The 27,811-nt window shown below is 38.9% G+C and overlaps 1 long non-coding RNA gene across 1 annotated transcript in view; it reads right to left on the reverse strand.

Moving 5' to 3' along the window:
• Window positions 1-1,536: 1,536 nt before the first annotated feature.
• LOC309811676 overlaps window positions 1,537-27,811 on the reverse strand; it is a 38,556-nt gene continuing 12,281 nt past the window's right edge. Inside the window, exon 3 of the long non-coding RNA XR_014295225.1 lies at window positions 1,537-1,600. This is a non-coding gene — a long non-coding RNA (uncharacterized lncRNA). The remainder of the gene's footprint in view (window positions 1,601-27,811) is intronic.

Genomic DNA, 27,811 nt, shown 5'->3' on the forward strand with positions numbered 1-27,811 from the left:
TTTACCCTGGGGAAAGCTCTAATTATAATTGAAAATGGATTTGCCACCAGCCTACTGGTATGAGTAGAATTTTAAAGAGTGACATATCTTGACTACATCGAATTTTGTGAATTGAGATTTACTTTCTGTAAAAGGATGTGGAGACATGACAGTAAGTGAGATAGAGATGTTCAGGGGTCAGTTTATATAGAGTTTTATATTTTATTTTTAAAAATAATAAGGTGCTATATGCTTGCTTCTTTTTTTTTTTGGTACGCGGGCCTCTCACTGTTGTGGCCTCTCCCGTTGCAGAGCACAGGCTCCGGACGCGCAGGCTCAGCAGCCATGGCTCATGGGCTCAGTCGCTCCGCGGCATGTGGGATCATCCCGGACCGGGGCACGAACCCGCGTCCCCTGCATTGGCAGGCGGACTCTCAACCACTGCGCCACCAGGGAAGCCCTATATGCTTGCATTTTCTCACATTTGCCTCATCACCAAACTCATCCTTCCCCACCTTGAGTGAGTTGGTCAGAGGCAACCCCGTGCCTCAGGGAAATTGGGTGGTTATGGCAGGAATTCAAAGAGAAAGAAATAGAATACTTGATTCACCTTGCAAGAATAAATGACTTTTATATTTATTTAAACCCCACTGATAAATCAAAAGTTAATCCTGGAAGATTAGAGTATGACAGTTTACTGTATGAAAGAGGTCACAAGAATTCAGAATATGTTAGGAAACATCTAAATGATGGCAAAATATGTGGCTGGAAACAGAATGAGGAAGCACTCTATGTATCATTAAAGAAATATCCCAGGATTATACTGTTAAGAGAAAACAGTAGAGCTAAGAACGGGATACATATTATGGACTCATATTATAAAAAAAGGGTGGGAGAGGAAATGACATGTCCTTTTTTTTTTGGAATTAAATAAACTAAGACAAGAATGATACCCACCAGAAAAAAAAAAAAAGCTACTAAAAAAGTATTTACGGGCCTCCCTGGTGGCGCAGTGGTTGAGAGTCCGCCTGCCGATGCAGGGGATACGGGTTCGTGCCCCGGTCTGGGAGGATCCCATATGCCGCGGAGCGGCTGGGCCCGTGAGCCATGGCCGCTGGGCCTGCGCATCCGGAGCCTGTGCTCCGCAACGGGAGAGGCCACAACAGTGAGAGGCCCGCGTACCGCAAAAAGAAAAAAAAAAAAAAAAAAAAAAAAGTATTTACCTTCCTACAGAAACAGTATAAAGTAAGTGGAAGTTTTCAAGGATGGGAAGGAGACCACTTAGAGAATACCATTTAAAATTATTTGACTATTGAACTGTTTGAACATATTCACTATTCTGAAAAGTAAACTAAAATCCAGTGAATAAGAAGCTTAAGTCTAAGAAGAAATATTGAATTCAGTACCTGTCAATCTATACAAGGAGAAAGAATACTTACTCTATAAAGTACAATTAAAGATATCTTACCTCATAATCTTCATTTGGTCTTAAATCCCAAATACTCTTCATATCTTGTTTTGTGAAAAGTATTTTCTTGCTCTTGCTTCACTTTTTCCTCCTTGTCTTTGATTTCTCCTCATCCTTTCCCCAAATGTTTATCCATTTCTCCTCAGCCTTTGTCTACTTAAGAAGACAAGAAACAAGTTCTTTAAAATTGAACAGCACACGTTCACCCTGATCCATCAAATAGTCTTACAATAAAAACCTAACACCTTTACTCCAGTCAGTTCCAATTATGTTATTAGGTTATTTGTGGTTATTCGTTCATTAGTTTCTAGTCATTTGGTTTTCAAAGTTTAGTGTGCATCAGAATTACCTAGAAGACTTGTTAAAACTTGTCAAAGCACTTGAATAGATATTTCTCCAAAGAAGTTATACAAATGGCATATAAGTACATGAAAGATGCTCAACACTATTAGTCATTAGGGAAACACAAATCAAAACCATAATGAGATACCACTTCATACCTAAAAAATGGCCATAATTGTTTTAAAAATTAACGAGTGTTGCCTAGGATGTAGAAAATTGTAACCCTTGTTCCCACAGCTGGTGGGAATGTAAAATGGTGCAGCCACTGTGAAAAAGTATGGTGGTACCTCAAAAAGTTAAACATAAAATTATCATACGATTCAACAATTCCGGTCCTAAGGACACACCTCCAAATAATTGGAAAAGGGAACTCAACCAGTTGCTGGTACACCATTGTTCATTGCAGCATTAGTCACAGTAAGGTGGTAATCAAATGTCCAACAACAGGTGAATGGATAAATAAAATGTGGTATATACCTACAGTGGAAAATTATTCGGCTATGAAAAAAGATAAAGTTCTGACATTTCTACAGCATGGATGAAATTTGAAAACATTATGCTAAGTGAAATAAGCCAGAAACAAAAGGACAAATATTGTATGATTCCACTTACGTGAAATAGCTAGAATACAAAAATTCATAGAAACAGAAAGTAGATTAGAGGAGATCAGAGACTGGGGGCAGGTGGAAGATTGGGGAGCTATTGCTTAGCAGGTACAAAGCTTCTCTTAAGAGTGACAGAAAAGTTTTGCAGATAAATAGTGGTGAGAGTGACAGAAAAGTTTTGCAGATAAATAGTGGTGATGGTTATACAACATTGCATATATGATTAAAGCCACTGAACTGTGCATTTAAATGATGGTTGAAATGGCAACTTTTATATTTTATATATTTCACCATAATAAAAACACAAAAATAAAAAAATCCAGTGCTAGGCATATCAGAGTGAAAATTTTGAAAACAAAGAGAACATACATTAGAATGAACAGACCACTCAAAAGCAATAATTGAAGCCAGAAGATAGTGAAATAATATACTCAAAATATTGAGAGAAAATAACTTCAAATCTAAAAATATATACCCAGATAAATCATCACTTACAAACAAGGGTCCAAAAAAATTTTTTTAGATGAACAAAAGACAGACTGGGAGAAGATATTTTTAATTCAAATAAACAAAGTGTTAGTGTTTAAAAGAGAACAGACTTGTTTAGGGGGAGGGGGTCGGGGAAGGGATGGAGTGGGAGTTTGGGGTTAGCAGATGTAAGCTATTATATATAGAATGAATAACCAACAAGGTCCTACTGTATAGCACACGGAACTATATTCAATATCCTATGATAAACCATAATGGAAAAGAATACTAAAAAAGAATGTATATATATATAACTGAATCACTTTGCTTTTTACAACATTGTAAATCAACTATACCTCAACAAAAAAAGTATTAGTGTCTACACTATATCTTTTAAAGGCTATAAATCATCATGAATAAGACAAATCAATAGAAAAATGGACAAAGGACATGAAACAGCAGTTCACACCTAAAGGAAATATAAGTGGTTGGTAAACACAGGAGTTACCTGGCCTCATTAGTAATCAGAAACATGCAAATTAAAACATTATACACATCACATCAAGAAAAATTTTGAAGCTTGGTAATATTAAATTTGGCAAGGTTGGGACTTCCCTGGTGACCTGGTGGGTAAGACTCTGCGCTCCCAATGCAGGGGGCCCAGGTTCGATCCCTGGTTGGGGAAGTAGATCCCACATGCTGCAACTAAGAGTCTGCATGCCCCAACTAAGAAGTCCGAATACTGCAACTAAGAAGGCTGCATGCCACAACTAAGAGTCCATATGCCGCAACGAAGATCCCGTGTGTCACAAATAAGACCCAGCACAGCCAAAATAATAAATAAATAAATAAATAAATAAATACTATATTTTTTTAATTTGGCAAGGTTGCAGAAAGGGATTATATACATCGAAGGGCAATTTGTTAGTATTCTAAAGTATACATACACTGGTAACAATTCCACTTCTGAGTATCTGCCATAAAGAAATATTCCACGTGTAAATAAGGAGACTACACAAGAATGTTCATTACAGTACTGTTACTAAGAAAAACTAGAAACCACAGTTTGAGTATTAAAATGGCTAAATAAAATGTAGTATTGTGCACTGTAATACTACAGAGCGGATACAATGAATTAACTGGCTCTGAATTAGAACATTCAGAAACTCTTCTTCCATTAGATAAAATTCTTAATCCTTTACACATAAATGGCAATTTTTACCCAGCTGGATCAAGGAAGGAGAGAATCACAGCAAAATCAATGGAAAGTTTATATAATCCCTTAGGCAAAAAAAAAAAAAAAAAAAAGATTTTCACTTGAAATGTTCAATGAGCAAATTTGCTTAATTTGCCTTAAAACTCAGAAGAAACAGTTTAAAAAAATAGTAAAGCCTGGATTTGAATTCCAGTTTTTTGGGTTTTTTGTTTTCTTTAATCCCTCTACAATGACTCTATGCTTGTGGACTGTCTTAAAAGATGTCCTTCATGTATCCTTAAAAAAAATGCAGGGTGGCAGAGAAAGAACTTTAGCAGGGGAATAAATGAGCCATTATTTTCACTGGACAATGACCTTGAGTCCTTTTTGGTATAAGATTTTGATTTCCAGAAGTTGACACTCTTACCGATGTACTTTATTTTTCAGGTCATTTTTAGAAATGAATGAAATTACCTTAATTACCAAGTTCAGCTAAAAAAATTAATGAATTATAATTTTATGGATAACAATAGTTTAAAAAGTGTTTATTATGTTTTTCACTTTGTGTATTCTTATTAGTTTCTAATTTAAAACTAGTAAAGGCTTCCCTGGTGGCACAGTGGTTGAGAGTCCGCCTGCCAATGCAGGGGACATGGGTTCGTGCCCCGGTCCGGGAAGATCACGCATGCCGCAGAGCGGCTGGGCCCGTGAGCCATGGCCGCTGAGCCTGCGTGTCCGGAGCCTGTGCTCCGCAGCGGGAGAGGCCACAACAGTGAGAGGCCCGCGTACTGCAAAAAAAAAAAAAAAAAAAAAAAAAAAAATCTACAAACAATAAACGCTGGAGGGGGTGTGGAGAAAAGGGAACCTCCTGCACTGTTGGTGGGAATGTAAATTGATACAGCGACTATGGAGAACAGTATGGAGGTTCCTTAAAAAACTAAAAATAGAACTACCATTCGACCCAGCAATCCCACTACTGGGCATATACCCTGAGAAAACCGTAATTCAAAAATAGTCATGTACCACATTGTTCATTGCAGCTCTATTTACAATAGCCAGGACATGGAAGCAACCTAAGTGTCCATCAACAGATGAATGCATAAAGATGTGGCACATATATACAATGGAGTATCATTCAGCCATAAAAAGAAATGAAATTGAATTATTTGTAGTGAGGTGGATGGACTTAGAGTCTGTCCTACAGAGTGAAGTAAGTCAGAAAGAAAAAAACAAATACACTGTATGCTAACACATGTATATGGAATCTAAAAAAAAAAATGGTTCTGAGGAACCTAGGGGCGGGACAGGAATAAAGACGCAGACGTAGAGAATGGACTTGAGGACACAGGGAGGGGGAAGGGTAAGCTGGGACGAAGTGAGAGAGTGGCATGGACATATACACACTACCAAACGTAAAATAGATAGCTAGTGGGAAGCAGCCACATAGCACAGCAAGATCAGCTCGGTGCTTTGTTACCACCTAGAGGGGTGGGATAGGGAGGGTGGGAGGGAGGGAGACACAAGAGGGAAGAGATATGGGAACATATGTATATGTATAACTGATTCACTTTGTTATAAAGCAGAAACTAACACACCATTGTAAAGCAGTTATACTCCAATAAAGATGTAAAGAAAAAAAAAAAGCAAGATATGTTAACTAAGCAAAAATAAAAAATACACTCAAGTAGCTACAGTGAATATAAATACAGACTGGGTCTCTTACTTAAAGGAATCTTATAGTCTAGTTGTGAAGATAATTTTCAAATAAAAAAAAGATAATCATTAATCTAAAATGTATGAGTTACAAAGATGTAGCATATACCAGAGATTCTAAAATCTGATTATTGTCCTTTGCAGAATTTGTTTAAAAATGCATATTGTCAGGTCCCACCCTCAGTGATTTAATTCAGTATTTCTGGAGCTGTGCTCAGGTATCCACTTTTTAAATGAATTCTGCAGCTGATTCTGCCATACAGTCAGTTTTTAGAACCACTCATATTGACTATAAAGGTTATATATTTCTGGGTATGAAAAGATCACTGAGGAAAAGGCAATCATTAGGAAAACTACTTGAAGACGCTAGGGCTTATGTTGGACCTTAAAGGAGGGCAAGATTCAAATATAGAGGGGCCTGTTTCTTCCCTTCCTTGTATCTGTAGATACACAGGGAACCATCCGGTCTCCAACACGGTGATTGTTGATGTAAAGATGATATCTGGTTTCATTCCCCTGAAACCAACAGTGAAAATGGTAAGTAGATCCTAGGTATTTGAATTTTCTGTATCCCCAGCGTACAACCATACCAACAGCATCCTCATAAGGTCAACTTGTCAAAACAACATTGGTCCTAATTAAAGAAACTGAATTTATTTGGTACCCAGCATATGTTTAGCATTGTGCTAAGTACCAATACAAGAAATAGAAGAAAGATGTCTGAATTAATTGAGCCTACATTCTAGTTAAGAATATTTAGAAATGGGTAACTGAAACCGTCAAATAACATTTTGGGACAAGATGTAATTAAGTACCAAAACTATTGGTATAGTCTTCAAATACTGTGAGAATTCAGAAAAAATTGAGATCACTGTTAGTTAGAATAGATAAAGATATCTTCAGCTCCACACCCATGAGTAAGTTTTCCGTGCAGAGAGCAGGGCAGCCTAGCAGCTAAGAACACAAGCTCTGGGGCCAGACTTCCTGGGTTCAAGTCCTGGTTTGGCTATTTACTGTGTGACTTAGGGCAAGTCACTTCACTTTGCTATGCCTCAGTCCCCTCTTCTGTAAAAAGGGCATAACAAGTGCCTGTCTCATAGGGTTGCGGGGAGGACTGAATGAGATAAAGACACAATGAATGCTTAGAGCTGTGTTTGAATTAATGTAAACTATTATTATTAGTTGTAACTTTAGAAAAAAAAAGATACCTTCACAAATAATCTCAGATGAGTAGTTATCTTACTTGAGGCTACTTCTCCCTTACCTTCAAACTGAAGCCAAGGACACCTGTTACTGAGTCATATGAATATTCAGTCTTACATCTGATGTATTGGTATTCACAATTTTCTATATATGTTTCCATTCTACTGGATGAGTATCTGCAAACCTCATTTCAAGGAATTTAATCCCAGCTTCCTCTTTGTACATACTTCAGTCCCATAGTCCGCTTGTCTCTTAGTACCCCAAGGGCTGCATTTATTCAGTAACACTGGTGATTTCTCTCATTTCCCTCAGCTTGAACTATCACGCCACATGAGCAGGACAGAAGTGAGCAACAACAATGTCTTGATTTACCTGGAACAGGTAAGGGCCCTGCAGCGTTGCTAGACACATCCAGGTGGATAGTCCTTTCAGACGGGTCTCTTCACCTAGGAGGTGCATGGTATGAGAAGAGCAATCACGAGGAAAGCCTTTTTGAAAATCACATCCTTTCTGTTCCATTAGATAATATTTTAAATTCTCTTTCCTCATTGCAGGCTTCCCTGGAGTTTGGAGCGTCAGAAGTATGGGGGTTGGGGGGGCCAGAGGATATGGATTTGTTTGTACTAAAATAGGAATATGAGTATTTCTGCTTACTTCAGGTAGACGCTCTTTCCCGCAAACAGGCCTGATCATCTAGAAGCCTACTTGAAAAGTTGCTGATTAAGGGTAGGAAGTGTTCCCAGGAGTTGGCCAATGATTATGTCAACCTCACCTTAACATAAATATATACAAAAAATTAGATGTAGATAGATAGGCAGATAGACAAGTAGATAGGTAGGTAGTTAGATATATAGATATGTAGATACATAGATACATAGATAGATATAGACAGATAGATGATATATTATCAGTCTAGATGTATTAATCACAGTCAGTTTTATCATAATGTAATTGATTTCATTAGCAACACAAGAAACCACTGTGATTTTGTACATATATGTTTATACTTTGAAAAATGTCTGTTTTCTAAATATTTGGAAACATTACTATGGATAGAGTCAGTCTGCCAGTGAAAAGAATTTTTCTCTCACTATGAGCAGAGCCATGTATGGGACATTATGGAGGAATATGAATTGTTTTAATTGGTTAAAAATCTGGTAAATTTTCATTACTCTAAGGAGCTCTTCTCTAGCTCCTCAGGTTCCTACTCTAAAATCTTTATCGCCATCCTCCTAGGTGGGAAGTTAGGGAGCACAGCTGGTTTGAGATTGAACTCTGTCAGCCAACTAAGAACTGTTCCTCAAAGAATGAAGATTGAATGGTGCCAAAGGAAAAAAGGTGAGGTCTCTCTGATTCTGGATTATTCTCCCTTTCTTTTTTCAGGTAACCAATCAGACACTGAGCTTTTCCTTCTCAGTTCTGCAAGACATCCCTGTAAGAGAGCTGCAACCTGGTATTGTGAAAGTCTATGCCTACTATGAGACTGGTGAGTAACAGAGGACTAAGAACCCTAAGTAACCTCAATCCATAATAAAGGAATTAGAGTGTGACAGACATTTGTAAGTAAGCCCTGTTTTCAACATATTCTGTTACCTTATTCCTGCTGCCTTGGCCTATAAAACTACTACAAAAACTACCTACAACATAAGTCTGCCAATCATGCAAAAATTTCCAAGGGACTAAGAGTTTTACAAAGAAATATATACAGATAAAGAGATATATAAATCTCCTTTAAAAGATGCTATAACAGGGCTTCCCTGGTGGCTCAGTGGTTGAAAGTCTGCCTGCCGATGCAGGGGACACGGGTTCGTGCCCCGGTCTGGGAAGATCCCACATGCCGCGGAGCGGCTGGGCCCGCGAGCCATGGCCGCTGAGCCTGCGCTTCCGGAGCCTGTTCTCCGCAGCGGGAGAGGCCACAACAGTGAGAGGTCCGCGTACCGCAAAAAAAAAAAAAAAAAAAAAAAAAATGCTATAACAATGCAAAGTAATAAATAAGAGCCTGGAGAATTATACAGATAATTAGGGGAGGAAATTAGAGATAGGAAGAGAACAATCCCTTGAATGGTCAACTAAGACCAAACAAAGGAAATAAAATCTGAGTTGTAAGATAAAACGTAGGTGTTATTCTGATTGGTGGAGAGGAACATGCTGAATGTCGCAGACTAGGAGAAAACGATAAGAAAATATCATGAAGGGGGAAAGAAGCAAATATCAAAGCAGAACTGAAAGGACACACACCTACAGTTATCTCCCTTATACTTTGCTTGAACAACCGCAGTGTGGTCAGCCCTTCATTTCTCTCACAGAGAAGGGGATTATGTCAATGGTACCAAGAGTGGAAATCCCAAGACCACTCTTGTCTACTTCCCCAGCAAGCCGACATTTCTGCAATGATGCAGTTCCTGATTCAGTGAAGTGTGCAGTCCTGATATGTCAAAACCTCTCCGTGAAACCCTGTCCCACTGAAGCTCCCATTCTCAAGGTTTTCCCCCATCGTGTCTTTCAGATGAAGCAGATTTGGCTGAGTACAGTGCCCCCTGCAACACAGATAAGCCGTCTGTGTTCCATGTGTCAAGCCTTTATTTTGCTCTTAAAGCCAGTCCTGCTAAATACAAAATCATCTACATCTTTTTGTAGTTGATCTCAGATTCCTCACACCGCATAATAACACAGTAATATACAGCTTGGGAGAAGAGTACTAACTCTCTGAAAGATTTATTTCTAATTCCTTTATCAGAAGAGTCTGTATTGGGCTTCCCTGGGGGCGCAGTGGTTGGGAATCCGCCTGCCAATGCAGGGGACACGGGTTCGAGCCCTGGTCTGGGAAGATCCCACATGCCGTGGAGCAACAAAGCCTGTGCACCACAACTACTGAGCCTGCACTCTAGAGCCCGCGAGCCACAGCTACTGAAGCCCACCCGCCTAGAGCCCGTGCTCCGCAACAAGAGAAGCCACTGCAATGAGAAGCCCACGCACCTCAGCGAAGAATAGCCCCCACTCGCCACAACTAGAGAAAGCCCGCGCAGCAACGAAGACCCAACGCAGCCAAAAATAAATAAATAAAATTTATTTAAAAAAAAAAAAAAAAGAAGAGTCTGTATTGATTGTAGGGTGGATATTTGATGGATCCCAATCTCAACCACAGCCAGTTTGGTTTCCTTTAGTAAGCCCTGTCATTCATATCCAACTAGAATTATATTCACCCCTGTCAAGCCCTAAATCATCCTGTTTACTTTCTTCTCTTTCACATCCCGTGGGCCATGGCCGCTGAGCCTGCGCGTCCGGAGCCTGTGCTCTGCAACGGGAGAGGCCACAACAGTGAGAGGCCCGTATACTGCAAAAAAAAAAAAAAGAGAGAGAGTCTTGACAGATCAGTTGAGACTGATTTATCAAGGGTGTTCAAAGAAGTCTATGTTTTATCCTATAAGTAATAGGAAGCCAATGGAATCTTTTAAAAACAGGATAGTGGCATGATCATATTTGATTTAAGATGGTAACAAGAAGCAGAAAGGGGCTAGAGTGGTAGAGACAGGTGGTAAGGAGACAATTACAGTAGCCCTTATTTCTCAGGAAAAATGTGTGTGGAAAATGGGCTGTGAATATATTCTACTTCTTAAAACTGATTCTTTCATTTTTAACACTTAGAGAAAGCCAGAATGCTTCGCATTAATATGACAAGTTCTAGACCAAAATGAAAGTCTACAAAGAAATTTTAATATGTGGGCCTACTGTAAATAGGTTCAGGTTCCTATGCAGTTTTTTTCCGAGTCCAGTAAGAGCCATAATTGACACTAATGGCAAGTTAGGATCAACAATTAATGTGATTAATTATGCATCTTAGTTTGAACTAAGAGGAGGAATGGGGGACTACTAAGATAAGGTTAGACATAAACTAAAAGGATTTTAAAGGACAAAAACTGACACATAAGAGACAAATATAGCATATACTAGATTCATGCCTCAGATTCTGAGCATTATAGTGAAAGACCATCTCGGATGTTCTGCCAATTTTTTTTTTTTTTTTAATGTGTGTCCCTTATGCTTGTCCCTGATCTGATACCTTAGCAGTTCTTAGATGCCCCCTCTTCACGTACAGTAATGAAAGATAGCCACAGGGTGGCAGCAAAGGTTAAAAAATATGAGTACTGCTGCTTTATTAACTGTAAAAAAACTTTGTAAAAAAAAGTTAGGCAAAGAGAAGAGAGGAGAGGAATAAAATAATCATGGAAACCTATAGTAAGAAGACAACAAAATAAGGTAACTAGCACACAAATTGTCCTTACTGGTCCACAGAATTGCATTCTGGGAATAGTGATTTTGTTTGTGTGTGTATGTGTGTATGGCGGAGGGGAGGGGAGGGAGGTTGGTTGGTTTTCTTAGAATCAGTATATTCTACATGAAATATTACATTTCTTTGTCTTCTGTGAATGAAATGTGACTCTAAACCCCAGCCCCATTAGACTACAGGAAAGTTATCTAAAATATTCTGGGGTTCTTCCTACCTGGTGATCTAATACAGGGTCAAGGTATTGCATCCCACCCCACAGCAGTCATCTGTCTTTAGTTTACATGACTGTTTTAGATCCACCACCCTGTGGCCTCCCTGTTGTTCAAAGGGATAGGAATATTTGACAAAGAACAAGTGGCTGGGCCTGGGATCCAGCCTTCCAGGTGCTCCATGCAAACCTTCTCTGTTATTCTCCCAAGGAAACTACTGACCTCTCTGCCCAGGCTGAAAGAATTGTTTTGGTCTGGGGAAATGTTTAAAGCATTTAGTCATTCTAGTTAGAAACCTTAGTCTCTTAATTGGCTTTCTTCCTTCTTAAATTGTTATTCCCCTGTTTATTCTTTTAAAATCAAAAGACAGGAAACCCTGCCCCAAACCTCCCTTGAGGTTCAACTCTTTCAAATTTTCTACATAGACAATCATATAATCTGTAAACAAAAACACTTTTATTTCTTCCTTACTAATCTGTATAGCTTTTATTTCCTTTTCTTGTCTTGTTGCATTAGCTAGAACTTTTGGGACAATGTTGAAGAGAACTGGTTAGAGGGGACACCTCTCTCTTGTTCCAAATTTTAGGGGAAAGCATCTAGTCTCTCAGCATTAATATAATTAAATGTGGGGTTTTGGTGATTTTATTTTTATCAAGTTGGGGAAGTTGCCCTGTATTTGTAGTTTGGTGAGAATTTTTATCACAAATGGGTGTTGGGTTTTGTCAAACGCTTTTTCTGTATGTATTGCTATGAGCATATGATTTTTCTTCTTTAGCCTGTTAATGTGGTGGATTACATTCAACGATTTTCAAATGTTGAACTAGCCTTGCATACCTAGAATAAATTTCACTTTTCATGATGTAGAGAATTATTTTTACACATTGTTGGGTACAATTTGCTAATATTTTGTTGAGGACTTTTGCATTTTTGTTCATGAGAGAGTCTGTAGTTTTCCTTCCCTGTAATGTCTTGCCCTGGTTATGGTGTTAGGAAGTCTTCCCTCTAACTCTATTTTCTGGAAGAGATTGTAGAAAATTGGTATTATTTCTTCTTTAAATGTTTGGTAGAATTCACCAGTGAAACCATTTGGGCCTGGTGTTTCTGTTTCAAAAGACTGTTAATTATTGATTCAATTCATTTAATAGATATAGACCTATTCAAATTATCAATCTTCTGGGAGAATTGTCCCCTTTGGCATTATGGAATGCCCCTCTTTATCCTTGACTGTTTTCCTTGCTCTGAAATATACTTTATCTGAAATTAATATAGCTGCTTCAGGCTTTTAAAAAATTAATGTTAGCATGGCATATCTTTATCCAACCTTTACTTTTAATCTATCTGTGTTTTCATACTTAAAGTGGGTTTGTTGTAGACAACATATAGTTGGGTCTTGTTTTTTTTATCCTCTGTAGTAGCATCTTTTAGTTGATGTATTTAGACCATTCACATTTAAGTTGATTTTTCATATCGTTAATCTCTAAAATATTTAAACTGTTTTCTATTTATTGCCCTTGTTATTTATCCTTTATCATCCACTCTTTTTTGCCTTCTCCGATTTTAAGTGATCATTTTTTATGATTCCATTTTCCCTCATCTCTTAGCAGATCAATTATTCCTTTCTCTTTTTCTTCTCCTTCTGGTATTCCCATTACCTGTATGTTACACCTTTTGTAACTGTCCCACAGTTCTTAGATATTCTGTTCTATTTTCTTTTCTTTGAAGTACAGTTGATTTACTGCTCTATTTTTTTAAACCTTTTTTTCTTTGACCTTCAGTTTGGGAAATTTTCAATTCTGTTGACAAGTGTTTTGAATACCCTGATACATGCCAGTTTATTGACCTGTGTGATAATTTCTCTCAAATATAGAGCTAGGATTGAAATTGTTGGGTGAAAGGATATATACAAACTTAATTTCAGAATTCAGCAAGAAAGTATTCTAAAATGGCTGCAACCAATCTATACTCCCGCCAATAGTACATAAAGGATTCCCATTTCCATTATATTCTTGCCAACATTTAACTAACTTTCTAACTTTTGCACTTTTTTAAATAAAAAGTCTTATTTCTTGATTGCTTTAATTTTTACTTCTCTGATTACTAGAGAGGTGGAGCATCTCTTCATATGAGCCATTAACATTTCTTCTTCTCCAAAGTACTTATTCATGTAATTTGCATATGTTTCTATTTTTGTATTTCATCAATTCTAAATTGCATATTCTTCACACCTTAACATCCCTGAAATTGGGACACATCCGACAGTGGATAACATCTATTTCATTTATCTGTTGCTGCATAACAAACCACCCCAAAATTCAATAAGTTAATAAAACAAAAAAAATTTTATTACATTTCACAGTTTCATGGATTGACTGGCCTTATCCAGGTGATTCTTCTGATGGTCTTGCCAGGGGTCTCTCATGAAATTGCAGGCTGATAGCAGTTGGGACTGCAATCATCTGAAGGCTCCACTGGGATTCTTGGACAGCTTGGCCTCTCCCCCTCTCCATGTAGCCTCAGGGCTTCTCCTTGTAGCTTCTCCAACAGGGTACCTGGACTTGTTACATGGCATTTCAGTGCTCCCAAGAGTAAGAGTTCCAAGAAACAAAGGCAGAAGCTGAAATATTACTTATGAAGTAGCCCAGAAGTCATGTAGAATCACTTCTACCACATTTGATTGATCAAAAGCATCACAAGGCCAGCTTATGTTCAAATGAAAGTGAAACAGACTCCGTGTCTTGAGGGAGAAGAAGCAAGATCACATTACAAGAGAGCATGTAGTTGCAGGTATTGTTGTAGCCACTTTTGGAAACACGATTTGGTAAATCTGCCATTTGACTACAAAATCACATCTCTCCCCCACATACAAAATACACTTAGCCTCTCCCCAGAAAATCTCATCCTATTATGGATGCTCTAGGATCTCACCATCTAAATCAGGTGTGAATGCGCTTTGGGGGTGAAGTTCCTTAGGTAGTACTCCTCAAGTATAGTTCCTGAAGAAATTTGTTTTTTGTGTGTTTTTTTGGCCTCACCACATGACTTGTGGGATCTCAGTTCCCCAATCAGGGAGCAAACCTGGGCCCTGGCAGTGAAAGCACCGGAGTCTTAACCACTGGATGGCCAGGGAATTCCCTAGTTCCTGAAGAAATCTGAACTTACAAGACATCTGCCCTACACGAAAACTCAGTAAACGATAGTGAGACAAAGAAAGGGTAAGTGCAACAAGTATTCAATCTAGAATGAAGTGTAGGGAAAACGTGCTCTACTTCTTGATGTGGCAAGGACACAGTGCAAAGAGCTTGTGGCTCATTAGTTTGTACACTTCAAATATGTGTAGCTTATGGTACATCATTTATACCCCAATAAAGGCATCTGTTTGTTTGTTTTTAAAGAGCATGTTTGATGGAAGACATGCAGCCACCTTTGGAAACACAATCTGCCACAGTATTTTACACAGTAGCTGTCAGGTGGTCATCATTCCATGTTCATGTATGAACTTGGTTGTTTTCCCATTGACCTTCCCATTAAATGACTTTAATCTCTCAATGGTTTAACGAGTCATCTGAAAAAGGAACTGGAATTCTGATTGTTGTTTGAAACGCTCCCTTGACATCTTCTAGTAAGGTCAAAACAGTGTTAGCATGAAGACCTACTGAATGGTTGTCAGCTTGGCAAACAATCTCAGAGACAATAGTGAGGCCCTCTTTGAGGAAATCTTGCATTACCAGCAGCGTGTGATGACACAGAACACAATATTGTATAGAAGAACATGGAGTAGAAAAGTGATTCAGAAGAAATGCACTCTAAATGAAAATAAGTTTTAGGAACACTGAATGCCAGATGTAGGTATGGGAGGGAGGCACAGAACAGAAAAGGTAGCTGACATTCCAAATATGTCATTGCTATGTATCACCCAAATAGTGAAAGAGCTCCTGATTTCCAGCCAAGTGCTTTCTACAGAACACTAAGGAAAGATTTCCTGATTTGGATAACCCAACATAAAAGGCACTTAAACAAACAGAAAAATGGATAGCATGGCTTTTGTCTTTCAAAATGGGGTAGGGGGTTAAATTACATTTTACTCCTTAAGGACAGAAAAGGCCTGGGGACCTAGCACTGTGTCTGCGGCTCTGTGATGATTCTGTGCCATATACTAGAATTATGTATATGTGACTATGAACTATTCCAAAATGATAACAAGATTAGCACTTAATTCTACCCTACTTCTCCTTTCTCTCCTACTTTTCAGAAAGCTTCATTTTCTATAATCAAATGTCATCTTTTTATTAAAAACATGATGTGTTTCTGTTTTATCCTCTTCTGTTCTTTTCTTCACTACTGATACTTTTTACTGATCCTTCCACTTTCCTTGCTACTTAATGTAATCATGTTTTTTTGTTCTTATTCGCTCACTGTCATTCTAGGACTAGTGTCTCTAACTGGCAGTGACCTGAACAGGGTACAAGCAATCTTGTTAATCAAATGATCCTAGATTTCTATTTTGAAAATGTACAGTGACAAAGGGAGTGATTCGCCACAAATGAACTCTTCGTATCTGAGTAAAGTCAACGCAAGAATTTTTCTAGAATCACGGTAATAAGAAAATGTTCCTTCCTCTAGTGATTGGATATAACAGATTCTACCCATGATTGGCCATTTAAAAACAAAACAAACAAACAAACAAAAACCTGAAATAATGGTCTTTAACTCAGTACCCTCTGAAATTGCCTTGAACTGAATGAATGCTTTAGCAACTCTTAGATCACTGCAATCATCGACTTTGACCACAAGAGGGCAATTAAAATCACAAGAGATTATCACGCATGTTTTTAAAGTGGATGACTTGGGGAAAGAGAAGGAATGAAGGACAAGGTACTGTGATAGGAGAAAATGAATTTTTAATTGAAAAAAAACCCTAAATTTATACATGTGCAGAAACCAAATAAGACCATTCTGTCAATCCTCAATTTGTGTGTATACAAATTGATACCTGAAAACTTTAATCCAGTCTAAAACAAAATGTCAATCTTATAACCAATTCAACATTTCTGCCTACGTTCCTCTCAGTTCTTAATATTTATTTATTTATCTATTAATTTTGGCTGCGCCGGGTCTTAGTTGTGACATGCAGGATCTTTGTTGCGGCATGCAGGATTCTTAGTTGCGGCATGCATGTGAGATCTTGTTGCCCTACCAGGGATGGAACCCGGGCCCCCTGCGTTGGGAGTGCGGAGTCTTACCCACTGGACCATGAGGGAAGTCCCCCGTCTCAGGTCTGATTCTTGTTTCCACAGACCAGCAGTGGGGAAGTGAGGCATCCCTCTAGCCTCAGGAGATGCGGATTGGAAGAAAGAGGCAAATTCTCTCTTACTGGTACTCTGTTATCTGGCCTCGCTTTGCGTGGAGGATACTTGCGATGGTCGTTTGATGTGTCACTCAGCCAGGCAACAGTCCCTAGTCATTCAATCAAACACTAGTCTAGATGTTGTTTTGAAGGTATTTTTTAGATGTAAGTAAAGTCTATAACCAGTTGACTGTAAACGAGGGAGATTTTCTTAATCTGGGTGGGATGGGTTCAATCAGTTGAAAGGCCTTAAGAGCAGAGGTGAAGCTTCCCTGACAAAGAAGAAATTCCTCCTGTGGACAGCAGTGCCAGCCCCTGCTGAAGAGCTCTAGTCCGCCCTTCCTGACAGCCTGCCCTTTGAGCTTTGGACTTGCCTAGTTGGCTCCACAGTGGCATGAACCAATTCCATGCAATAAAAATTTTAAAATATATCCCCTACTGGTTCTGCTTCTCTTGTTGAACCCAGACTGATACGATACCCAGATACTAGTTATCTCTCGTGGGGCACTTCTGTGGGTTTTAGGAGATCCCATCCAGATACATACACCCTTGAGGAATTTCTGCACTGCACCATTTCCTGATACAGGTGATATGCTCTCTGGAAGGCCTCTTAACTTTACCTTAACTCTCAACTTATGGTGAAACATTCCACAGGACCTCTTTCTTCTGGGGTCCCCTTGAGAATAAAGCCCTTTGTAGACAACTCAAACCCCATTACCTTCTTTGCTTCCTCCTATACCCACTGAACAAATGGTGAAATTGTGATGTGCATCCACTGCATCTACCCTGGCATTAGGGGCAATTTCAGCTAGCTTCCCACCACCAGACCTCTCCAAGCAACATTCAGCCAGAAGTTTCTCTGCCATCCCCAACAGGGTACTCAGGTCAAATTCTTCCAAGCACTCTCTTGTTCTCCAGTCAGCCTTGGATCTACAAGTTTCCATAGCTGAGCAACACAGACTGGGGAGTAAGACTGTGTCCACCTCCAGCAAGCAGGGGCCCTCCAGTTCCTCTCCCACTTGGCCTGGGCAGAAGGAGGGGAAACAGGCCAGCAATCTCATCATCCACAAATTCCTTCAAAGAATTTGCCTCTGTAATTAGTCTTGAACTTTTCATTATATGAGCTGTTGGTAACTGTCCCCAGATGAGTTTGGAAAGTCCTATGGGGTGTGTCTAAAGACTCTCTTTGGAACATAGGTTTAGATTTCAACCAAAATTTTGAGACCACAGAAAAAAAGTCTCTCTCATCACGGGGGAAGTTTTTGCACTCTCACAAAAATTGATTATTCATAGGTGAGCTCCTATCCGGAATTTTATATCTTTAAAGAATATTCCCAGGCTGCTCTAGTCTCTCAACAACATTTTCCACTAGTGGCTCTGTTCTGAGTCTAGGGATATTTGATGAGTCCCCGAGTCTGTCAGTGAATGCTATACACTACAGACTCTTAAAGTCTCCTGGATGAGCCTTCATAAATGTAATCACTGTGCTCATTTCAGTGTTTCACTAGCAAATGCACCAATTTTCCATCCTTTTTGACACAACAATACTAAATCCAGTTGGTTCCTGGTGCTTCTATAATTATGCTCTTCACTAGAGGTCAGTTGTCTTATACTTTCCCTTAACTAAGTTAATCTTAGAACAGAGAATGAAGGATTTCAAATGATATAAAGAGAAAAATTACAAACCAGGACAAAATATTTTCACCTGTATCACACACAGTTGGCTCATTTATTTAGTATATAAAAAACATTTCCTCACTAATTATTTAGGAAAAGATCTATCACCCAATTTCTTTTTAAAAAAGGATAGGACTTCCCTGGTGGCGCAGTGGTTGACGGTCCGCCTGCCGATGCAGGGGACACAGGTTCGTGCCCCGGTCCGGGAAGCTCCCACATGCTGTGGAGCGGCTGGGCCCGTGAGCCATGGCTTCTGAGCCTGCACGTCTGGAGCCTGTGCTCCGCAACGGGAGAGGCCACAACAGTGAGAGGCCCGCGTACCACAAAAAAAAAAAAAAAAAAAGGATAAAGGCTATAAACTGTCCGTTCACAGAAAAGGAAATACAAATGGCTCATAAGCATGTGAAAAGATGCTCGCTATAATTCTTAATAAGAGAAATACAAATTAAAACCACACTGAGTGGGACTTCCCTGGTGGCACAGTGGTTAAGAATCTGCCTGCCAGTGCAGGGGACACGGGTTTGATCCCTGGTCCAGTAAGATCCCACATGCCGTGGAGCAACTAAGCCTGTGTGCCACAACTACTGAGCCAGCACTCTTAGCCCACGAGCCACAACAACTGAAGCCCGTACGGCTAGAGCCTTGCTCTGCAACAAGAGAAGCCACCGCAATGAGAAATGAGAAGCCCTCCCGCAGCAACAAAGACCCTACGCAGCCAAAACTAAATTAATTAATTAATTTTTAAAAACACAATGAGAAACCGTTTTTCATCTCTCTAATTGTTAGCAAAGATCAAAACATTTCATGAAACACTGCATCGGTGAAGTCATAGTGGAAAATGAAACTATCATTGCTGGTGGGAGTGTAAATCTGCAGATTTATGTAGAGCAATTTGGCCTGTCTACACTCAAAAAGCACAAAATTACATCTGTAGAAATATGGTCATTGTAGCATTGTTTGTAAAGGCAAAAGAGAGGAAATGATCTACACTTCCATTAATAGGAGACTAGCTAAATAAATTGTTAAATCCATAAAATAGAATTCAGAATAAGGCAGTACTAATGAGTATAAACATAGAAAGAGTCAAGATATACTGTTAATTGGGGATGGGGAGTAAAGTTCAGAACAGTGTGTATACTATGCTACAACTTGTGTGTATTTGTGTGTGTGTGTGTGTGCACTCGTGTACATAAATGCTTATGAATAGGTTATATTTGGTAAAGAACATAAGAAGTCGACAGTATTTTTCTCCAGGGAAAGGAACTGGTGAGCTGGTAATCAGAGGTGGAACAGAGACTCTTTTTTCATGACTATGTATCCCTTGTAACTTTTGAATTTTATACTGTGAGCATGCACATCTTCAAAACATGGTAAATAATAATTTGAAAGAAGTAACACATAAAGAAGAGAATCACAAACTGTGACAAGAGCTTTGAAGAAACTAGACAAGTGGATGTTGCAGAGAGTTAGGAGATTAGCTATTTTGGATAGAACAATCATACAGTATGGCTCAATGTAGGCTCAGAGAAATTAAGCATTTTGCCTAAAGTCACACAGCAATTATTAGAAAAAGGATTTGAGTAAAGGTTGGTCTTATTGACTCCAGCATCAGTGATCTTCCTACTATGTTCCCACTGCTCTCAAGAGGGGACAGGCATTTTCTAAGGAAAAATATATGGCCAAAGAACCAGTGTAACTAACAATTTTCAGGAAAGCATTTGAGCATTCTATACCTGTCACAGCCAGCAGCATTTAGATGCAAATAGTTGGTTACAAGTCATGCAGGGCCTTGCAAGTCATGAACATTACTTAAGCAAAATATAGGAAGAACTAAGGGGAAGAAACCCGCTAGCTCTTTACTGGGGATCTACAGAGCACATTCTAGCCAATCTGTGCAGAGACATCACATATATAACAGTTTGGGACATCACTGTAGCTAAGACAAGCCAAAACCTAAGAGCAGTCCCAGCATCCATGACAAAATTTGGAATGTGTGCAGTGAGGTCACTGACCCTATGTCCATGTGACCAAGGATGTGGCCCTTTTCAAGACAGGCGGGACCTGTTCTGAGGGGACAAAGAAAGAAAATGCAACTTTTGCGAGTAGATTTAAAAGCGGGGGAGAAAGGAGAAGGTGCATTAAGCAGTAATCCAAAGCACAAATGGAGCAGCACAATTACAGTCTAAACCTCCATCCCCAGAACAATAGAACCAAACTAGTCCTCTGCCTGGGACGAGCTCAGAGAAGCCCCAGAGAACAGCCTAACACACTGTCAAGGCCAAGCTACCTCACCAACATAAGAGCTTGACAGTGGGGTTAGAGGGTGCAGACTGGTTTCGTTTTGTCTTGATTACTACTGTTTTCTAGTTGCACAGTTAAAAGATAAAAACATTCTCATTTTAAAAGGTTTGCTCTCCAGAAGAAAAAAGAAAGCAAAAAAGGTTATTTATTTAATCATTTTGATATTGATAGATTTTTGAACTGTTTCTAATTTTCCCTACTGTAGAAGTATAATAAAATTCTTCGTACATAAATCTTTGTGCATTTGTACAAAAAATTTTTTAGAATCTATTGTTAGCAGTGTAACACGTCTACACACTGACCAGGCCAAAAGCAGGAAGAGTAACGTGGTATGAGATACCATTAGTGTCTAGTCTGAGCCTATGGGAAAGGCTCATGCCTGTCCTTGGTACTTGCCCACGCCCTTGTCCCCATCCTGATCTGGGTCCCACACAGTTTGACCATCCTCTCACTGCCCCTGTCCGTAAACCCTATCTGGTGTGCTCACTATAACCCTTGGACATCGAAAACAGATTACCCTGTATTATGATCCTTTATGCAGAATATTCCCACGCTTCTTTGCCTTAACTGCAACCCTGTTTAAACTGTTTTTTTAAAAAATCATGTCCTCTCATGATGAGTCTGCTAAATTTCCCAGAGTTGGAAGGGGAGTACAAGTGGCCAGAAGAGGAAAGTCTGCATTTTACTGTTGTTGTGTGATTGTTCCCTTTGCTGATTCCAGACCATTATTTCTTAATCATATAAAAATGGCTCCTTGAATAGATAGTGGCAGATGGTTACACAACATCGTGAACAAAATTAATGCCACTGAATTGTACAGCTAAAAATATTTAAAATGGTAAATTTTATGTTTTAAATATTTTACTACAATTTTTTATGTTTTTAAATATTTTATTTATTTATTTATTTTATTTGGCTGCGTCAGGTCTTAGTTGTGGCACGTGGGATCTTTCGTTGCAGTGCGTGGGCTTAGTTGCCCCACAGCATGAGGGATCTTCGTTCTGCAACCAGGGATCAAAACCCACGTCCCCTGCACTGGAAGGCGGATTCTTAACCATTGGCCCACCAGGGAAGTCCCTACTACAGTGTATAAAAATGGCTCCTTTAACGCCCATGCCATATGCCCACCTCATACTCAACTCCTTCTTGTCACCAGCATTCTCAAACCTGTTCCCTCCCTCACAATGATCCAGGACTTAGGCCCAGAACTCAGTCATCCTCTCAGTTCCAAGTTAGACCTCTACTCAGAACAGCAAAAAAATGTATTCATGATTAAAATGTAAAACAAAATAACAATAATAATAATTATATAAGTGTATTTGAAAACATTTTGGAAAAATGTATGTATAATCCCAGGTAGGAGATTCTAGATGGAAAACCAGAATCCACAATGAGGGAAAAATGAGAGGCTTGACTTTATTAAAACTTAAAATGCATCAATAGAAAGAAAAATCTCCATAATGTTTAAAAACACAAATAACAGACAGGAGGAAAATAATCACAAGACATGTGACTGGCAAAAGGTTATCCCTAATATACAAAGAGTGCCTACAGATTGATAAGAAAAAGACAAAAAAAAAAAAAGAATGATAGCATAAATGGCCAAGGGATATAAACAGGTAATTCAGAGGAAATACAAATAACAGATTAATATAAGAAGATTCTCAAAGACACTAGCAGTTAGGAAAACACAAACTAAAACAGGGATATACCATTCCTACACCGCTCCCCCAGCCCACACATTCACACTAATGATAATACTAGCCAAAATTTAAAACATTGAGAATATGCAGAGCTGAGAAGGGTGGAGGACCAGTACTCTCATCCATTGCTAATGGGAGTAAAATTGCCTCAGTCTTTTTGTAATCTGGTAATATCTATAAAAGTTTAAACTTGCTATACATTTTGGCCCATGATTCGTGTCACCTTTATGAATCTACGGTAGAGAAATAGGATATATGTACAAAAATGTTCACTGTACTATTTATTTCATCTTCTCTACTATTACTCCCAAATCTTTTCCCACCCAGTATGTTCATTACTTTGGGGTCCCTATTCTTTAAGTTTCTTGTCTACTTCTGGCGACTTCTATTTTCTGACACATTTTTTCTCCCCTGAAACCACCCTGTAAAATCCCCACCCTTCATCATTCCTACCATTTGACTTCTCTGTTATTACAACTAGTCTGACATGGGCTGTTGCCAATAATCATGTAATAATGCAGACTGAAATCCCTGAAAATGTGTGGCCTCTTGCTTCACCAGAGTGCTTGGTGCAGACCAGCAAATGCTGTGTCTCTAAGCGGATGTCTGTCTTTTCCCTTTGTGATTATTCTAAAACGCAGCCTTCCACAGATCTCAGACTTCTCACTACCTCCCTCATTCTTAGCTTTAGGACCTTGTCTTTTATCTCACTGAGAAGATGGAATTCACCAGACAAGAACAGTCTACATTTTCTTCCCTACCCCTTGCTCAAACCCTGTCAACATCCTCACCCATCCTCCCCACTTCCCTGAGAAAAGGGGGCACCCTTTCCACCCAAGGTCATTTCTTCCAGTTGTGCGTTGGGTCTCATATTCATCGACTGCCTCAAGGATTTGTCTTGCATGTGTTTTTAGTCTCGCCCATTCAACTGAAATTTTCACCTCAAGCTGTAAACGTGCGCTACTCTCTCCTATCGATATGTAAAAATATATTGGCCTTACATATAACCCTTTATTTAGATAACATCGCCTTCCTTCCTGCCGTCACAAAACTTCTTAAAAGAGACTTCTAAACTCATTGTTTCCACTTCCTTACCTTCTACTTATTAGTCAGCTCACTGAAATTTCACATCTTTCACCAACACACCAATGAAGGATGTGAACAATGACCTCCACACTGTCAATTTCATTGAATAGTCTCCTCTCATTATGTTACCTTACATCTCTTTAGCACTTTATACTTTGAATGCTCCCTCCACCTTGAAAATCACTCCTTGCTTAGCTTTTATCACATCTCTTTCACACTCTCTCCTGTAGGCCAGCACAGGAGTTTTCTCCCCTCCCCTTCATTTCCTTCCCCATCTCAGTACTAATATTGAAATAAAGACCTTATTATCATCGAAGTTTTGCTATGAGAGAAGACCATTACTAGCAAGGAAAAGATTTGTCTTATAGATGTTCTAACGTGAAGAAGATGAAAGACCTTCTCCTAAGTAAAAACTCATCACCTTTCCAGGATACAGCCGGGAGTGAAAAGTCATCATGATCTTGAGGATCCTGTGGTTCACTTCACCTTTGCTTGATGAGGGTATAGAGAAATAGGCCCTTTAATTCATACATTGCTGGAGACTTTAAACTGGTGGTCCCATTTGAAAGTACCCATTGACCCCACAATTCCCTCTGACATGTTTTGTGAATGTGCTATACACCTGTGTTCCCCAAAACATTCTCCCAGTTGTGCTCTAATCTTTACCCTTCACAGAGTAAGGAATTCCATTAAATTTTCTCTCCTTGTTCTCTTATTTTTATATGCAGAGCCAACCATAAAGAGGAATAAATTAAATAAATACATACTACAGTGTTAGTAATTTATTTCTAATAGGTGAAATCTTAATAAAAAGTTAAAGAAAATATTTAGAAAAGGAATTGAAATTCCAAGGATAAGGTCACCAAGATAGAATGTATAAAGACAGAAGAGAGGAAAGAGAAGAGAAACAGGGAGAGCATACTAATTAAAAACTAATATAGTTTTATTTCCAGCCATGACAGAGTGATACAGGACTTGACCTTCAGCCAAAATACTATATATGACAAAATAGGTGAGGCAACTGTTTTCAGGGACGGAACAGGCAGCACTGTGACCTTTGAGAGAATATAACGCACAAAGGTGAGCGCTATGGTCACCCTGGTATTCTGCCTAGGGCCACTTTCTGGCCCATAGCAGGAAAATGAATCCTAAACAGAGCAGGAGTCTCACGAAGCTGAGGAGGCAGTGATCCAAGTTTTGAGCTGCTTACATGCTTGGAATTTGCAGATCAGGGTGACTGACAAAAGAGAGCGTCACAGAAAGAGGTGTCCAGAAGATGTGGTGGGAGCTCATCCTAGGTCCCTGGCTAACAGCTAGGTGCACAGACAGAGGACAAGACTCTGTGGTCCCTGCAGAGATGGCCTCCTGCACAGCCGACAGCTGAATAGTGAGACCAGTGGTGGTTCAGTGCTGACCAGTGTGAACAAAGAAACAACACAGCCTGACAGAACCAAAAATGATCCACCAATAATTTAGCTGCCTATGAGAATAAATGTTGACGCCCTTAAAAGGAAGACAACATAAACAAAATGTGGTCTATATATATATGTCAGGGAGGGGGAAATTTCCCCAACTACCCTTACAGAGTTCTTGCGGCTGGACACAAGACAGATTAACAGAAGAAAAAGAAACAAATTTTAATTAATGCACATGGAGGGTTCATAGAAATGGGACCTAAGAAATGGCCAAAGCAGGCAGGTTTTATACTTTGCAGACAAAGAAACAATAAATTTGTGAGGAACTGACAGGACAAAGAAACTCAGGTTTTGGGTGACCAATCAGTGAAGAATCTAGACAGTTTGGGACTGGGGTAGTAAATTAAAGAAGTAACAAAGTTTGTTTATACAAGCTTCTCAGCCCCAAATTCCCTGTCTTTGGCGATAAGGGTGGACTTCTACCTCTAGATGCAGGGAGTGCGCTTTTCACACTTATTTCCTGTTTTCAGGGACACAGAGAGGAAGGTCACAGTGTCCCTCTTGCATTGGCTGTTTCTTAAGTAACTTTAATTCAGAATAATCAATGTGCCACTGTGGCACATTTGGGGGTGGCCTAACCTGGGCCCCAACACATACAATGAAATAATATTCAGTCTTTAAAAGGAAGGAAATACTATCACATCCTACAACATGGATAAACCTTGAAGACATTATGCTAAATAAAATACACTGATCACAAAAGACAAATACTCTGTGATTCCACTTATATGAAGTATCTAAAGTAGTCAAATTCATACAACCAGAAAATAGATTGGTGGTTGCCAGGAACCGGGGAGAGGGAGAAATGGGGAGTTGTTTAATGGTTACAGAGTTTCAGTTTTGCAAGATGAAAAACTTCCGGAGATCAACTACACAACAATGTGAATATACTTGTATTAGTCTGCTTAGGTTGCCATGGCAAAATGCCATAGACTAGGTGGCTTAAACAATAGAAATTTATTTTCTCCCAGTTCTGGACACTGGAAGTCCACGATTAAGGGGCCTGCAGAGTTGGTGTCTGGTGAGACGCCCCCTTGGGTCGCAGCACCCACCTTCTCACTATGGTCTCACATGGCCTTTGCTCTGTGCAGGCATGCAAAAGAGAGCTAGCGAGCTCTCTGCTATCTCTTCTGATAAGGACACTAATCTGATCACATCAGGACCCCATCATTATGACCTCATTTAACCTTAATTACTTCCTTATAGGCCCTTCTCAAGTAGAGCCACAATGGAGGTTAGGCTTTCAACATATGAATTTGGGGGTGAGAGGGGACACGAATATTCAGTCCATAACAATACTGAACTACACACTTTGAAATAGTTAAGATGGTTTTTGAAAAAGAAAAAAGAGAAAAGGAAGGCAACATAGGAACCAGGGGTCCTTGAAGAAATGACTAGGGCCAGGACAGAAAACACACAGGATGAGCCTGGAGCATCTTTTAGTCTTTTAGTGCTAGAATAAAAGGGAGTACTCAAAAACAAAACAAAACAAAACAAAACAAAAAAATATGAAGGCACGTCAGAAGGACTCAAGAATCAACCCGGAAGAGCTCCTGATGTCCAAAATGAAACAATTAGAGCAATAAAATAAATTGGATTATAGTGTAAGTATTGGATGTATTGGTTATAATGCAGGAATAAAAAAAATGAATCTATGAATCCACACTGACTTATTTTTATTTATTCATTCTTGACAAATAAAAATTATAATATATATTTAAGATATACAATGTAGAAGTTTTGATATAAGTATATATTATGAAATGATTACCACAATCAAATTAATTAACATATCCATTACCTCCAATAGTTACCATTTGTGTGTGTGTGTGTGTGTGTGTGTGTGTGTATGGTGGTAATACTTGAAGTCTACTCTCTTAGAAAATTTCAGGTATATATACATTATTATTAGGTATAGTCACCATGCTGTACATTACATCTCCAGAATTTATTTACCTTACAACTGAAAGTTTATACCCTTTGATCAATATCTCCCATTTCCCTCCACCCACCAATTCCTGGTAACCTCTCTACTCTTTGTTACTATAAGTTCAACTTATTTTTAGATTCCAAATAGTGAGATCATGTGAAATTTGTCTTTCTGTGCATGGATTCACTTAGATAATGTCCTCTGGGTTCATTTCTATTATTGCAAATGGCAGAATTCCCTTCTTTTTTAAGGCTGAATAACTTTCTATTTATATATATATATATATATATATATATATATATATATATATATCTCACATTTTTTAATCCATTCATCAATCAACAGACACTAAGGCTATTTCCATATCATAGTCATTATGAATAATGCTGCAATGAACATAGCAATGCAGATACCTCTGAAATAGTGATTTTATTTCCTTTGGATATATACACAGAAGTAGGATTAGTGCATCATATGGTGGTTCTATTTTTAACTTTTTGAGGAGCCTCAATACTGCTTTCCATAGTGAGTGTACCAATTTACATTTCCATTCATTCTGGTGTTTCCTTTGCTCTGCAGAAACTATTTAATTTGATGTAGTCCCACTCATTTATTTTTGCTTTGTTGCCTGTGCTTTTGGTGTACCTTCCAAAAGGTCACTGCCAAGACCAATGTCAAGGAGGTTTTCCCCTATGTTTTCTACTAGGAGTTTTATGGTTTCAGGTCTTACTTTGAATTTTTTAATCCAATTTGAGTTGTTTTGTCATTCTTTTGCATGTGGAAATGTTTTCCCAATATCATTTATTTAAGAGACTATCCTTTCCC

Source organism: Mesoplodon mirus (assembly GCF_964341445.2).
Source record: "Mesoplodon mirus genome assembly, chromosome: 11".
NCBI lineage: Eukaryota > Metazoa > Chordata > Mammalia > Artiodactyla > Ziphiidae > Mesoplodon > Mesoplodon mirus.